Below are 16,784 nucleotides of genomic sequence, written 5' to 3' on the forward strand. Positions count from 1 at the left end.
TCAGTCCATTAACTTTTAGTATTATTACTGTTTGGATAATATTTTCCTCTACCATTTTGGCTTTTGTATTATATATATCATATCTGATTTTCCTTCTTTCTACACTTTACTCCATACCTCTCTCTTCTGTCTTTTTGTATCTGACTCTAGTGCTCCCTTTAGTATTTCTTGCAGAGCTGGTCTCTTGGTCACAAATTCTCCCAGTGACTTTTTGTCTATAAATGTTTTAATTTCTCCTTCATTTTTGAAGGACAATTTTGCTGGATATAGGAGTCCTGGTTGGCAGTTTTTCTCTTTTAGTAATTTAAATATATCATCCCACTGTCTTCTAGCTTCCATGGTTTCTACTGAGAAATCTACACATAGTCTTATTGGGTTTCCCTTGTATGTGACAGATTGTTTTTCTCTTGCTGCTTTCAAGATCCTCTCTTTCTCTTTGACCTCTGACATTCTAACTAGTAAGTGTCTTGGAGAACGCCTATTTGGGTCTATTCTCTTTGGGGTGCGCTGCACTTCTTGGATCTGTAAATTTAGGTCTTTCATAAGAGTTGGGAAATTTTCAGTGATAATTTCTTCCATTAGTTTTTCTCCTCCTTTTCCCTTCTCTTCTCCTTCTGGGACACCCACAACACGTATATTTGTGCGCTTCATATTGTCATTCAGTTCCCTGATCCCCTGCTCAAGTTTTTCCATTCTTTTCCCTATAGTTTCTGTTTCTTTTTGGAATTCAGATGTTCCATCCTCCAGTTCACTAATTGTAGCTTCTGTCTCTTTAGATCTACCATTGTAGGTATCCATTGTTTTTTCCATTTTTTCTTCTTTGTCCTTCACTCCCGTAAGTTCTGTGATTTGTTTTTTCAGATTTTCTATTTCTTCTTTTTGTTCAGCCCATGTCTTCTTCATGTCCTCCCTCAATTTATTGATTTGGTTTTTGAAGAGTTTTTCCATTTCTGTTCGTATATTCAGCATTAGTTGTCTCAGCTCCTGTATCTCATTTGAACTATTGGTTTGTTTCTTTGACTGGGCCATATCTTCAATTTTCCAAGCGTCATCCATTATTTTCTGCTGGTGTCTGGGCATTTGATCAGATTTCCCTGGGTGTGGGACCCAGCTGGTTGAAAGGTTTTTCTGTGAAATCTCTGGGCTCTGTTTTTCTTTTCCTGCCCAGTAGGTGGCGCTCGTGGCGCTCGTCTGTCTGCACGGCAGTCGGCCCGGGAAACCGCGCGTGGAGGCGGGGGTCGCTGGCCGCCGCGGCTTGGGAGAGTGCCGGTCCTAATTGCCCAGCTGGCCCGAAACGTCAAGCGTGACGGGAGGGCCCCGCTATCCAATGTTCCCAGTCAGACCAGGGAGCCACGTGCGTGGAGGGGACCCCAGTCGCCAGCCGCCCTGGCCGGGAAAACGCGCGCCCCTCGGGTATCTCACCGCAGCAGATTCTCCCTGCCCGTTCAGCCGTTCCAGAATGGGGTACGCTGTCTTTTTGGTCTCTGTCGTGACTCCGGGAGCTGTTTCGTATTGTTTCTGTTTCTTTAGTTGCTTTTCTGGAGGAGGAACTAAGACCCGCGCGTCTTACTAAGCCGCCATCTTCTCCGGAAGTCTCGAATGTATTTTGTATATGGGAAAAACATGTCTTTTTTAGGGTCCAAAGTGTGGAATGTACTGGTTTGAAAGGATGTATGTACCCTAGAAAAGCCATGTTTTAATTCTAATCCCATTTTATAAAGGCAGCTGTTTCTTCTACTCTGTATTCAGTACTGTATATTTGAAACTGTAATTAGGTCATTTCCTTGGAGATGTGACTCAATCAAGAGTGGTTATTAAACTGAATTAGATGGAGACGTGCTTCCACCCATTCGGATGGGTCTTGATTAATTTACTGGAATCCTATAAAAGAGGAAACATTTTGGAGAATGAAAGAGATTCTGAGAGAGCAGAATGATGTAGCCATGAGAAGCAGAGTCCACGAGCCAGCGAACTTTGGAGAAGAAGGAAAATGCCTCCTGGGGAGCTTCATGAAACAGGAAGCCAGGAGAGAATGCTAGCAGATGATGTCATGTTCGCCATATGCCTTTCCAGATGAGAGAGAAACCCTGACCATGTTTGCTATGTCCCTTCTCAGATGAGAGAGAAACCCTGAACTTTATCGACCTTCTTGAACCAAGGTATCTTTCCCTGGATGCCTTAGATTGGACATTTCTGTAGACTTGCTTTAATTTGGACATTTCTCAGCCTTCGAACATGTAAACTTGCAACTTAATAAATTCCTTTTTTAAAGTTGTTCTGTTTGTGGTATATTGCATTCCAGCAGCTTGCAAACTAGAACAAATGGTGGCAGTGGGCATCCTTGTCTTGTTCCTGATCTTAGAGGGAAACCTTTCAGTCTTTCCCCACTGAGGATGAAGTTAGATATCTTTTTTCATATATTACCTTTATCATGTTGAGGAAGTTCCCTTCTATTCCTATCCTTTGAAGTGTTTTAATCAAAAAAGGATGTTGAATTTTGTCAACTGCCTTTTCTGCATCAATTGAGATGATCGTGTGTTTTTCCGCTTTGACTTATGCATATGGTTTATTACATGAAATTGTTGTTCTTGTGTTGAACCAGCCTTGCAGGCATGGAATAAATCCCAGTTGGTCATGGTGTATAATTCTTTAGTGTGTTGCTGGATTTGATTTGCAAATCTTGTGCTGAGGATTTTTGCATCTATATTCATTAAAGAGACTGGTCTGCAATTTTCTTTTCTTGTTGTATCTTTGTCTAGCAAAGGGTTTAGTTCACTTCATAGATAAGCATAAGGGTGCTATTTGCTTCATAGAATGAATCAGATTTCTTACCCTCCTCTTCAATTCTTTTTAAAGAGTTTGAGCAGGACTGGTATTAATTCTTTCTTGAAATCTTGGCTGAATTCACATATAAAGTCATATTGTCCTGGACTTTTCTTTTGGGGGAGCTTCTGATGACTGAATCAGTTTCTTTACTTGTGATTCATTTGTTGAGGTCATCTCTTCTTGAGACAAAGTTGGTTTGTCATGGTCTTCTAGGAAATTGACCATTTTACCGAATTTGTCCATTTTACCTACATTGTCTAGTTTATTAGCATATAGTTGCTCATAGTACCTTCTCATTACCTCCTTTATTTCCACAGGGTCAGTGACTATTGTCCCCTCTTCCATTTCTGATTTTATTTATTTGTATCTCTCTCTCTGCTGTGGGGGATAAATGTTCTGTAAATGTCTGTTAAGTCTAGTTCCTTTATCATATTATTCAAAATCTCTGTTTCCTTATTGATCCTCTGTCTAGATGTTCTGTTCATTGATATGAGTGGTGAATTGAAGTCTCCACCTATTACTGTAAGGGTCTACTTCTCCTTTCAGTGTTGTCAGTGTTTGTGTCATGTATTTTGGGGCACTCTGGCTCAGTGCATAAATATTTATGATTATGTCTTCTTTGTTGAATTGTTCCTCTTATTAATATATAGTGTCCTTCTTTGTCTTTTTGAATGATTTTACATATGAAGTCTAATTTCTCTGATATTAGTATAGCTACCCTTGCTTTATCTGGTTGTTGTTTGTATGAAATATCTTTTCCCAACCTGTCACTTTCAACCTATTTTTGTCCTTGGGTCTAAAGTGAGTCTCCTGTAGACAGCATATACATGGGTCCTGTTTTTAAATCTATTCTACCAATCTATGTCTTTTGACTGGGGAGTTTAATCCATTCACATTTAATGTTATTTCTGTAAAGGAGTACTTTCTACTACCATTTTGTCTTTTGGATTTTATATGCCATATTGTATTTTTTTCTTTGTTTATCTTTCCTGACAGTCTTCCTTTGTACACTTTTCTCCTGACTTCTTTCTCTGGTCTTCTCCTATCTGCCTGTAGTGCTTCTTTTAGTATTTCTTGTAGAGTCAGTCCCTTGGTCACAAATTCCCTCAGTGACTGTTTGTCTGAAAATATTTTAAACACCCACTCATTTTTTTAAAAATTAATTTAAAAAATTATTTTAAAATATAACAAACCCAAACATTCTTAACATGTGAGCATTCTGTTCTACATATATAATCAGTAATTCACAATATCATCACATAGTTGTATATTCATCATCATGCTAATTTCTTAGAACATTTGCATCAATTCAGAAAAAGAAATAAAAAGAAAACAGAAAAAATTCATACATACCATACCCCTTACTCCTCCCTTTCATTGATCACTAGCATTTCAATCTACTAAATGTATTTTAACATTTGTTCCCCCATTATTTATTATTTTTTCCATATGTTTTACTCACCTGTCAATAAGGTAGATAAAAGGAGCATCAGACACAAGGTTTTCACAATCACACAGTCACACTGCGAAAACTATATTATTATACCATCATCTGCAAGAAGCATGGCTACTGGAACACAGCTCTACATTTTCAGGCACTTCCCTCCAGCCTCTCCATTATATCTTTTTTTAATATAATTTTTTATTAATTAAAAAAATTACAAGAAAGAAACGCAAAAATCACTAATATATGGTCATTCCATTCTACACATATATAATCAGTAATTCACAGTATCATCACATAGTTACATATTCATCATCATGATCATTTCTTAGAACATTTGCATTGTGTTAGTTAGATTCAGTTGTGAACTTGGCCAGGTGAGCATACCTAATTTTGTTGTTGCGGACATAAGCCAATGGTATGTGAACCTCATCTGTTGCTAATTACATCTGCAGTTGGCTAGGAGGTGTGTCTGCTGCAATGAGTGACATTTGACTTAACTGGCTGGTGCTTAAATGAGAGAGCGCAACGTAGCACAGCCTAAGCAACTCGGCATTCCTCATCTCAGCACTCACAGCTCAGCCCTGGCCTTTGGAGATGCAGAGAGGAGTCACCCCAGGGAAAGTTGTTGGAACCCAGGGGCCTGGAGAGAAGACCAGCAGAGACCATCCTGTGCCTTCCACGTAAGAAAGAACCTCAGTGGAAAGTTAGCTGCCTTTCCTCTGAAGAACTAACAAAATAAAGCCCCTTTTATTAAAAGCCAATCCGTCTCTGGTGTGTTGCATTCCAGCAGCTAGCAAACTACAACATGCATCAATTAAGAAAAAAAAAAAAAACAACAGAAAAATAAAACAAAAACAGAAAAAGAAAAAAAGTTTTACATACCATACCCTTTACCCCTCCCTTTCATTGATCACTAGCATTTCAAACTGAATTTATTTTAACATTTGTTCCCCTTATTATTTATTTTATTCCATATGTTCTATTTGTCTGTTGACAAGGTAGATAAAAGGAGCGTAAGACACAAGGTTTTCACAATCACACAGTCACACTGTGAAAGCTATATCATTATACAATCATCATCAAGAAACATGGCTACTGGAACACAGCTCTATATTTTCAGGCAGTTCCCTCCAGCCTCTCCATTACATCTTGGATAACAAGGTGATATCTACTTAATGCATAAGAATAACCTCCAGGATAACCTCTCAACTCTGTTTGGACTCTCACAGCCATTGACATTTTGTCTCATTTCACTCTTCCCCCTTTTGGTCAAGAAGGTTTTCTCAATCCCTTGATGCTGAGTGGCAGCTCATTCTAGGATTTCTCTCCCACGTTGCCAGGAAGGTTCACACCCCTGGGAGTCATGTCCCATGTAGACAAGGGGAGAGTGGTGACTTTGCTTGTTGTACTGGCTGGAGACAGAGGCCACATCTGAGCAACAAAAGAGGTTCTCTTGGGGGTGACTCTTAGGCCTAATTTTAAGTAGGCTTGACCTATCCTTTGTGGGGTTAAGTTTCATGTGAACAAACCCCAAGACTGGGGGCTCAGCCTATAGCTCTGGTTGTCCACACTGCTTGTGAGAATATCAATAATTCAACTTGGGGAGGTTGAGTTTTCCCCTGTTCTCACTATTCCCTGAAGGGGACTTTGCAAATACTTTTCCACTCACTGATCAAATCACTCTGGAATTCATCGGGGCTTCACTCTGGACAAACCCATAAAATCTAATGTTCTACCCAAGGTTCCATGTACTTATGTTGTTCAACCAACTATCTACATAAGTTATATTAGGAGATGCACTAGTCAAAATATAAATTTTGTACCAAATAGATATTTTTTGATTTAGTCTCACACATAAATTGAAAATTTTAAATATTAATTACCATCAATTTTCAGCACCCTGCAGTAATGACATTCCTTTGTTCTTCCTCATGCAAAAATATTCTAAAATTTGTACATTTCATAATTATCATTATACACTCTAGGCATTCCTAGATTATACCATCTCAATCTTTATCATCTATCTTTCTTTCTGATTACATTTATGCCCCCAGCCCTCCTCCCTGTATCATTCTCACATTCAGCTTCAGGCAGTATTTTAACATAATTGTATTACAATTAGGTAGTGTTGTGCTCCATTTCTGAGTTTTTATATTCAGTCTTGTTGCACAATCTGTATCCCTTCAGCTCCAGTTACCCAATATCTTACCCTATTTCTATGTCCTGATGGTCTCTGTTCCCAACAAAATATTCCAAGTTTATTCACTAATGTCAGTTCATATCAGTAAGGCCTTACTGTATTTTTCCTTTTGTTTTTGGCTAATCACACTCAGCATAATGTCCTTAAGGTCCATCCATGTTGTTACATACTTCAAAACTTTATTCTGTGTTATAGCTGCATAATATTCCATTGTATGTATACGCCACAGTTTGTTTAGCCACCCATCCGTTGATGGACATTTTGGCTGTTTCCTTTTCTTGGTATTTGTAAATAATGCTGCTATAAACATTGGTGTGCAAATACCCATTTGTGTCCTTGCTGTCATGTCCTTTCAGTAGAGACAGCATATAGATGGGTCTTGTTTTTCATTCCATTCTGCCAGTCTATGTCTTTTGATTGGGGAGTTTAATCCATTAACATTTAGTGTTATTACTGTATGGGTAGTACTTTCTTCTACCACTTTGCCTTTTGGATTTTATCTGTCATATCTAACTTTCCTTCTTTTACCTTTACTCATAGTCTTCCTTTCTACACTCTTCTCCAAACCTCTCTCTTCTGTCTTTTTGTATCTGTCTCTAGTGCTCCCTTTAGTATTTCTTGCAGAGCTGGTCTCTTGGTCACAAATTCTCTCAGTGATTTTTTGTCTGAAAATGTTTTAATTTTTCCCTCATTTTTGAGGACAATTTTGCTGGATATAGAATTCTTGATTGGCAGTTTTTCTCTTTTAATAACAAATACATCAAACCACTGTCTTCTTGCCTCCATGGTTTCTGCTGAGAAATCTACACATAGTCTTATTGGGCTCACTTTGTATGTGATTGATTGCTTTTCTCTTGCTGCTTTCAAGATTCTCTCTCTCTCTTTGATATCTGACATTGTGATTAGTAAGTGTCTTGGAGTACATCTATTTGGATCTATTCTCTTTGGAGTATGCTGCACTTCTTGGATCTGTAATTTTAAGTCTTTCATAAGAGTTGGGAAATTTTCAGTGATAATTTCCTCCATTAGTTTTTCTCCTCCTTTTCCCTTCTCTTCTCCTTCTGGGACACCGACAACACATATATTCGTGTGTTTCATATTGTCTTTCAGTTCCCTGAGTCCCTGCTCATATTTTTCCATTTTTTCCTTATATTTTCTTTTTCTTGCCAGATTTCAGATGTTCCATCCTCCAATTCAGAAATACTATGTTCTGTCTCTTGAAATCTACCATTGTAGGTTTCCATTGTTTTTTTCATCTCTTCTACCATGCCTTTCATTCCCATAAGTTCTGTGATTTGTTTTTTCAGACTTTCAATTTCTTCTTTTTGTTCATTCCTTGCCTTCTTTATATCCTCCCTCAATTCATTGATTTGGTTTTTGATGAGATTTTCCATGTCTGTTCATATATTCTGAATTAAATTTTCAGCTCCTGTATCTCATTTGAATTGTTGGTTTGTTCCTTTGACTGGCCATATCTTCAATTTTCCTAGTGTGATTTATTATTTTTTGCTGGCGTCTAGGCATTTAATTACCTAATTAGTTTATTCTGGAGAGTGCTTGCACTTCTTTTACCTAGGGTTTTCTTGATGGATGAATTTGTTGTCTCTCTGTTCTTTGACATTCAGTTCAGCACTATCTGGACCTCTAGCTTAAGTTTTGTTTAACAGAGGATAATTTTTCAGTTCTTGTTTTCTTGTTTCTTGCCCTGCTTGTATGGTGCCTTTTCCCCCACACTTAGGAGGGTCTACTTAGGTATTATAGACTGCAGCCAGATTTTCCCAGACCAAACTGGCCTCCTATCAGGAGGAAAGAGTCACCTGTGTTGGTTTTCCCCGAGGGTGAGACCCAGCAGGTTGAAAGACTTTCCTGTGAAGTCTCTGGACTGTTTTTCTTCTCCTGCCCAGTATGTGGTGCTTGTCTGCCTGCAGGTCCCACCAGCATAGATGATGTGGTACCTTTAACTTTGGCAGACTCTCCCTGCTGGGGGCATGGTGGAGACCGAGGAGAGGTTGTTGGCTGGTTTTAATGGCTTCAAATTACCAAGCCCTGGTGTCTGAATTCCTTGAGAGAGGGATTCCACCTGAGTTGGGCTTCACCCTTCCCCTGGGAAAGGCACAGGTTCCAGACAAACCCTCAAACAAGTTTGTTTCTGCCTATGCCTGGTGCAGTTGCAGCCTGAGGAGCCCTGCCACTGTATCCCAAGGCAATCAAGCCTTTGTAGAAACACAGCCAGAAAAACCTCTGTGTCCTTCATTTTTTTTCCTCTTTCCGCCAGCCCTGCCCTCTTGGCACCAAGGCAAAAATGAGCAACCTCTGCTTTGACCAGGTTCACCTGAGCTGGGGGCCTAGTTTTAGTAGTCAGAATTTGTTAATTAATATCACAATCAGCGTTTGGTTGGGCTCAGCCCCTGCTGCTGGTAAAGTCTTTCCTTTCCACTCTAGGAAGCAACCGTGGGGGAGGGGCGCCAGCCACCGCAGCTTGGGGAACTCATGGTTCTGGGAGGGCTTACAGCCGGTCCAGCTGGTCCAGATTGGGGCACGCTATGTGTCCGGTCACTGACATGGCCCCTGGAGCTCTTCTGTACTGTGTCTGGTTATTTAGTAGTTGTTCTGGAGGACGAACTAAAATGCGCGCATTGTTAAGCCGCCATCTTGGCCTTGAAGTCCTCTCCATTATATCTTAACTAACGAGGTAATATCTATTTAATGTGTAAGAATGACCTCCAGGATAACCTCTCTACTCTGTCTGGAATCTCTCAGCCATTGACACTTTATTTTGTCTCATTTCTCTCTTCCCGTTTTTGGTCAAGAAGGTTTTCTCAATCCCTTGATGCTGAGTCGCAGCTCATTCTAGGATTTCTGTTCCATGTTGCCAGGAAGGTCCATAGTCCCTGGGAGTTATGTCCCATGTAGACGGGGGGGAGGGGGGGCAGTGAGTTTACTTGTTTTGACTGAGAGAGGCCACATCTGAGCAACAAAAGAGGTTCTCTTGGGGGTGACACTTAGGCCTAATTTTAAGTAGGCTTAACCTATCCTTTGCAGGGTTAGGTGTCATATGAGCAAACCCCAGGATTGGGGGCTCAACCTATTGCTTTGGTTGTCCCCACTGCTTGTGAGAATATCAAAAATTCTCCCCTTGGGGAAGTTGTATTTTCCCCCTTTCTCACCATTCCCCAAGAGGACATTATAAATACTTTTTTATTCACTGTTCAAATCACTCTGGGATTTATTGGGGCATCATTCTGGACAAACCTACAAAATCTTATAACCTACTCAAGGTTCCACATACTTATGGTGTTCAATAAAGCTGTCCACATAAGTTATATTAGGAACTGCACTAGTCAAAATATAATTTTTGTATCAAATAAACTTTTTTGCTTTAGTCTCACATGGAAGGTAAAATTTTAAAATATTAATTACTATCTATTTTCAACACCCTGCAGTACTGACATTCCTTTGTTCTTCCTCCTGCAAAAACACTTTTAAATTTGTACATTTAGTCACTATCATTATACACTCTAGGCATTCCTAGATTATACCATCTCAGTCTTTATCATCTATCTTTCTTTCTGATTTCATTAGTACCCCCAGCCCTCCTCCCTCTATCATTCTCACATTCAGCTCCATTCAGTGTGTTCTAACATTATTGTATTATAGTTAGGTAGTACTGTTCTATCCATTTCTGAATTTTAACAATCAGCCCTGTTGCACAATCTGCATCCCTTCAGCTCCAGTTACCCAATATCTTACCCTATTTCTATCTCCTGATGGTCTGTTACCAAATGAAATTCTCCAAGTTCATTCACTGTCAGTTCATATCAGTGAGACCATACAGTATTTGTCCTTTTGTTTCTGGCTAATCTCACTCAACATAATGTCCTTAAGGTCCATCCATGTTGTCATATACTTCATAATTTTATTCTGTCTTACAGGTGCATAATATCGCACTGTATGTATATACCACAGCTTGTTTAGCCACTCATCTGTTGATGGACATTTTGGCTGTTTCCTTCTCTTGGCAATTGTAAATAATGCTGCTATTAACATTGGTGTGGAAATGCCCGTTTGTGTCTTTGTTCTCATGTCCTCTGGGATACCTAGCAATGGTACTGCTGGGTCATATGGCAATCCTATACTTAGCTTCCTGAGAAACCACCAAACTGCCTTCCACAGCAGTTGTACCATTTGACATTGCCACCAACAGTGGGTAAGTGTGCCTCTTTCTCCACATCCTATCCAGAACTTGTCGTTTTCTGTTTTATTGATAATGGCCATTTTGGTGGGTGTGAGATGATATTTCATTGTGGTTTTGATTTGCATTTCCCTAATAGCCAGGGAAGTTGAGCATCTTTTCATGTGCCTTTTGGCCATTTGTATTTCCTCGTCTGAGAAGTGTCTGTTCAAGTCTTTTGCCCATTTTGTAATTGGGTTTTCTGTCTTTTTATTGTTGAGTTGAAGAATGTCTTTATGTACTCTGGATACTAGACCTTTATCTGATATATTGTTTCCAAATATTGCCTTTTGTTTTGTAGGCTGCCTTTTTACTTTCTTGACAAAGTTCTTTGATGCACAAAAATGTTTAATTTTGAGGAGTTCCCATTTATTTATTTCTTCAATGCTCTTGCTTTGGGTGTAAGGTGTAGGAAACTGCCTCCTATTATAAGATTTATAAGATATTTCCCTTTATTTTCTTCTAACAGTTATATGGTCTTAGATCTAATGTTTAGGTCTTTGATCCATTTTGAGTTAATTTTTGTATAGGGTGTGAGATATGGATCCTCTTTCATTCTTTTGCATGTGGATATCCAGTTCTGAAGGCACAATTTATTGAAGAAACTGTTCTGTCCCAGGTGACTTGGTTTGACTGCCTTATCAAAGATTAGTTGTCCATAGATGAGAGGGCCTATATCTGACACGCTATTCAATTCCATTGGTCAGTATATCTATCTTTATGCCAGTACCATGCTGTTTTGACCACTGTAGCTTCATAATACACCTTAAAGTCAGGTAGCTTGAGACCTCTGACTTCATTTTTCTTTCTCAGGATACTTTTAGCTATTCAGGGCACCCTTCCAAATAAATTTGGTTATTGGTTTTTGTATTTCTGAAAAGTAAGTTTTTGGGATTTTAACTGGTATTGCATTGAATCTGTAAATCAATTTAAGTAGAATTGACATCTTAACTATATTTAGTTTTCCAACCCATGAACACGGTATGCCCTTCCATTTATTTAGATCTTCTGTGATTTCAGAATTTCTTGTAGTTTTCTTAGCGTAGGTCTTTCATCTCTTTAGTTAAATTTATTCCTAAATATTTTATTATTTTGGTTGCAATTGCAAATGGAATTTTTTTCTTGATTTCCCCCTCAGATTGTTCATTACTAGTGTACAGAAACAATTCAGATTTTTGAGTGTTGATCTTGTAGCTGCCACTTTGCTGTACTCATTTATCAGCTCTAGTAGTTTTGCTGTGGATTTTTTTGGGTTTTCAACATATAGTACCATATCATTTGCAAACAGTGGAGTTCTACTTCTTCCTTTCCTATTTTGATGCCTTGTATTTCTTTTTCTTGTCTAATTGCTCTGGCTAGAACCTCCAACACAGTGTTGAATAATAGTGGTGATAGTGGACATCCTTGTCTTGTTCCTGATCTTAGGGGGAAAGTTTTCAATTTTTCCCCATTGAGGATGATATTAGCTGTGGGTTTTTCATATATTCCCTCTATCCTTTTAAGGAAGTTCCCTTGTATTCCTATCCTTTGAAGTGTTTTCAACAGGAAAGGATGTTGAATCTTGTCAAATGCCTTCTCTGCATCAATTGAGATGATCATATGATTTTTCTGTTTTGATTTGTTAATATGGTGTATTACATTAATTGATTTTCTTATGTTGAACCATCCTTGCATACCTGGGATGAATCCTACTTGGTCATGGTGTATAATTTTTTTAATGTGCTGCTGCACTCGATTTGCTAGAATTTTGTTGATTTCTGCATCTTTATTTATTAGAGAGATTGGCCTGCAGTTTTTTGTTTGCTTGTTTTTGTTTGTAATATCTTTGTCTGGCTTTGGTATGAGGGTGATGTTGGCTTCAATGAATGAGTTAGGTAGCTTTCCCTCCTCTTCAATTTTTTTGAAGAGTTTGAGTAGGATTGGTACTAATTCCTTCTTGAATGTTTCGTACAATTCACAAGTGAAGCCATCTGGTCCTGAACTTTTCTTTTAGGGGGGCTTCTTAATGACTGATTCAATTTCTTTATTTGTGATTGGTTTGCTGAGGTTGTCTATTTTTTCTCGAGTCAATGATGGTTGTTCATGCCTTTCTAGGAAGTTGTCCATTTCATCTACATTGTCTAATTTATTAGCATAAAGTTGTTCATAGTATCTTCTCATTACTTCCTCTATTTCTGTGGGGTCAGTGGTTTTGTCTCCTCTTCCATTTCTGATTTTATTTATTTGCACCCCCTTTCCTCGTTTTGTCAAACTCACTAAGGGTCCATCAGTCTTACTGATTTTCTCATCAAACCAATTTCTGGCTTTGCTGATTTTCTCAATCTTTTTTTTTCAAACATGGGCAGGCACCGGGTCTCTGGCATGGCAGGCGAGAACTCTGCCACTGAGCCACCATGGCCCGCCCTTGATTATTTTTATATTCTCAATTTCATTTATTTCTGTTCTAATCTTCATTATTTCTTTCCTTTTGTTTGCTTTGGTGTTAGTTTTCTCTTCTTTCTCTAGTTCTTCCAAGTGGACAGTTAATTCCTTGATTTTTGCTCTTACTTCTTTTTTGATATAGGCATTTAGGGCAATAAATTTCCCTCTTAGCACTGCCTTTGCTGCATCCCATAAATTTTGATATGTTGTGTTTTCATTTTCATTTGCCTCAAGATAGTTACTGATTTCTCTTGTAATTCCTTCCTTGACCCACTGGTTGTTTAGGAGTGTGTTGTTGAGCCTCCATATATTTGTGAATTTTCTGGCACTCTCCCTACTATTGATTTCCAACTTCCATCATTTATGATCTAAGTGTTTTGCATGACTGCAATGTTTTTAAATGTATTGAGACTTGCTTTGTGACCCAGCATATAGTCTATCCTTGAGAATGATCCATCAGTACTTGAGAAAAAGGTGTATCCTGCTGATGTGGGGTGTAATGCTCTATAAATGTCTGTTAAGTCTTTATCATTTATTGTATTGTTCAACTTCTCTGTTTCTTTATTGATTCTCTGTCTAGATGTTCTATCCATTGATGAGAGTGGGAAATTGAAGTCTCCAACTACTATGGCAGATGTTTTCAGTGTTTGCCTTATATCTTTTGGAGCATTCTGGTTCGGTGCATAAATATTTATGATCGTTATGCCTTCTTGTTGAATTGTTCCTTTTATTAGTACATAGTGTCCTTCTTTGTCTCTTTTAACTGTTTTACATTTGAAGTCTAATTTGTTGAATATTAGTATAGCTACTCCTGCTCTTTTCTGATTATTTGCATGAAAAATCTTTTCCCAACCTTTCACTTTCAACCTATGTTTATCCTTGGTCTAAGATGTGTTTCTTGTAGACAGCATATAGATGGCTCCTGTTTTTTAATCCATTCTTCCAGTCTACATCTTTTGATTGGGGAGTTTAATCCATTAACATTTAGTATTATTCCTGTACAGGCAGTACTTTCCTCTACCATTTTGCCTTCTGGATTTTATATGTCATATCTAATTTTTCTTTTTTTTACCTTTACTGATAGTCTTCCTTTCTACACTCTTCTTCACACCTCTCCTGTCTTTTCATATCTGTCTTTAGTGCTCCCTTTAGTATTTCTTGCAGAGCTGGTCTCTTGGTCACAAATTCTCTCAGTGATTTTTGCCTGAAAATGTTTTAATTTCTCCCTCATTTTTGAAGGATAGTTTTGGTGCATATAGAATTCTTGTTGGTTGTTTTCTTTTAGAATCTTAAATATATCCTACCACTGTCTTCTCAGCTCCATGATCTCTGCTGAGAAATCCACCCATAGTTTTATTGGGCTTCCCTTGTATGTGATGGATTCCTTTTCTCTTGCTGCTTTCAGAATTCTCCCTTTGCCTTTGACATATGACAGTCTGATTACTAAGTGTCTTGAAGTAGCTGTAGTTAGATCTATTCTGTTTGAGGTACACCGCAATTCTTAAATCTGTAATTTTGTCTTTCCTAAGAGATGGGAAATTTTCAGTGATTATTTCCTCCATTTGTCTTTCTACCCCCCTTCCTTTCTCTTATCCTTCTGGGACACCCATTATACCATTATTTGTGCACTTCATGTTGTCATTCAGTTCCCTGACACCCTGCTCATATTTTTCCATTCTTTTCCCTGTCTTTTCTTTTGCATATAAGGTTTTAAATGTCCAGTCCTCTAGTTCACTAATCCTTTCTTCTGCTGTTGTAGGTCTCCGTTGTTTTTTTTTTTTTCATCTCTTCTATTGTGCCTTTCATTCCCATAAGTTTTATGCTTAGTTTTTTCAGACTTCCAAGTTTGTTTGTTTTTTTTTTTATGTCACCCATGGTCTTCTTTATATCCTTCATCTCTTTTTCTGTATCTTTCCTCAACTCAATGATTTGATTTTTGATGTAATTTGGCATGTCTGTTCAAACATCCTTAATTAGTTGTTCCAATTCCTGTATCTTATTTGAAATATTTATTTGTTCCTGTGACTGGGCCATATCTTTTATTTTCCTAGTTTGACTCATTATTTTTTTTGCTGGTGTCTAGACATCTGATTTCCTTAACTAGTTTATTCTGGAGTTCATTTTCAGTCTTATACCTGGAGTTTCTTGTTGGCTGGCTTTGTTCTCTATCTGTTCTTTGGCATTCAATTCAACTTATTCTAGACCTCTAGCATAGGTTCTTCTTAACTGATCAGAATTTTTCAGCTCTTGTTTTTCTGGTTCTTGCCTTACCTATACAGAACCTTTCTTTGAGGGAGGGTCTCCTCAGATATGATCGACACCAGTCAGGTCTTCCCAGACCACATAGGCCCATGTCTTAGGAGGAAAGAGTAGCCAGTATCAAGTTGCCATGAGGGTGAGACCCAGCAGGTTGTCAGACTTTCTTACGAAGCCTGTAGACTCTGCTTTCCCTATCCTCCCCAGCATATGCCACTTGTCTGCCAGTAGTAAAGTGATGCATTGCCTGTAATTTCAGCAGCCTCTCCCTGCCAATGGTGCAGTTGATACAGAGGCTGAGTAGAAGGTGGGTTCAGGTTGCTTATGTTTTCCAGCCCCCGAGTCCTGAATCCCCTGAAGGAGAGCTGCCACTTGAGCTGGGCCCTGCCCTCCTTTTCTTGCTGAGGATACACCCTTTAGGGTATTGTCCCCATTCACCTGTTTACTTAGCCTCTTGGACATGTCTTAATGCCACCCTTACTTGGGGCAGTCCTGAAGTCTGAGAGTGCTTGCAGTTCTATTTAATGAGCTGTTAAGACATAAAAAAGAGAGAGACAGAGAGAGAAAACCTTTCCAGAGCTGGACTCCAGATCCCCAGGTTTGCCAATCAAGAGCTAGAGTTGGTATACAGCTCTGTGCTTCACCAGGCTTTATGTGCCACCTTTATTTGGGATCCAATCCTGTTCCAGTATTTTGTCCTGTCCAACTCAAAAAGCCTATTTTTTGTTTATTTTTTCCCATCAGCCCCACTTCCTCCCTGCCTGGTTCCTTTAGTGCTTACTCCAGGTTTATATGTGCTCGAGGTCTGTTTTCAGCAGTCTGAATTTGTTAATTAATTCTGCAGTTGGAGCTTGGTTGAGCTAATTTTCTTGCTACTAGTAAAGTCTGTTTTCCTTTCCCCTTGGGAAACTAGCCTCCTGTGCCTGTTGGGAAGGAGTGCTGGCCTCCACGGCTTGGGAGACTTAGAGTTCTGTGTGGGATCTCAGCCGTTCCACCTTTCCAAACTGGTGTGCCCAGTCACTGATGTCCTCCCAACAGTTGTTCCAAATAGTTCCTGGCTATTTACTAGCTGTTCTGGAGAACAAACTAAATTCCACCACCTCACTGTGCTGCCATCTTGCCCTAGCTTCCATTAATTTGTTCTGATAAAGAGATAATCTACAGTTTTATCATTTTAAGAATGTTGCATAAATGGAATCACACCATATGTGAATTTTCAGGATTGCTTTTTCACTCAGCAAAATGTCCTTGAGATCCATCTTTTAACTGCTGAGTGTATTTCATAGTATAGATGTATGATGAATATGTTTTGAAACAATAATAGAGTCTATCATGCTCCCCAATTCTTTTTTAAAAATGGTTAGAGTTAGTATTTTCATTTTCTCAGCCAGGTAGAGATCTGC

Source organism: Tamandua tetradactyla, chromosome 4 (assembly GCF_023851605.1).
Source record: "Tamandua tetradactyla isolate mTamTet1 chromosome 4, mTamTet1.pri, whole genome shotgun sequence".
Taxonomy (NCBI): Eukaryota; Metazoa; Chordata; class Mammalia; order Pilosa; family Myrmecophagidae; genus Tamandua; species Tamandua tetradactyla.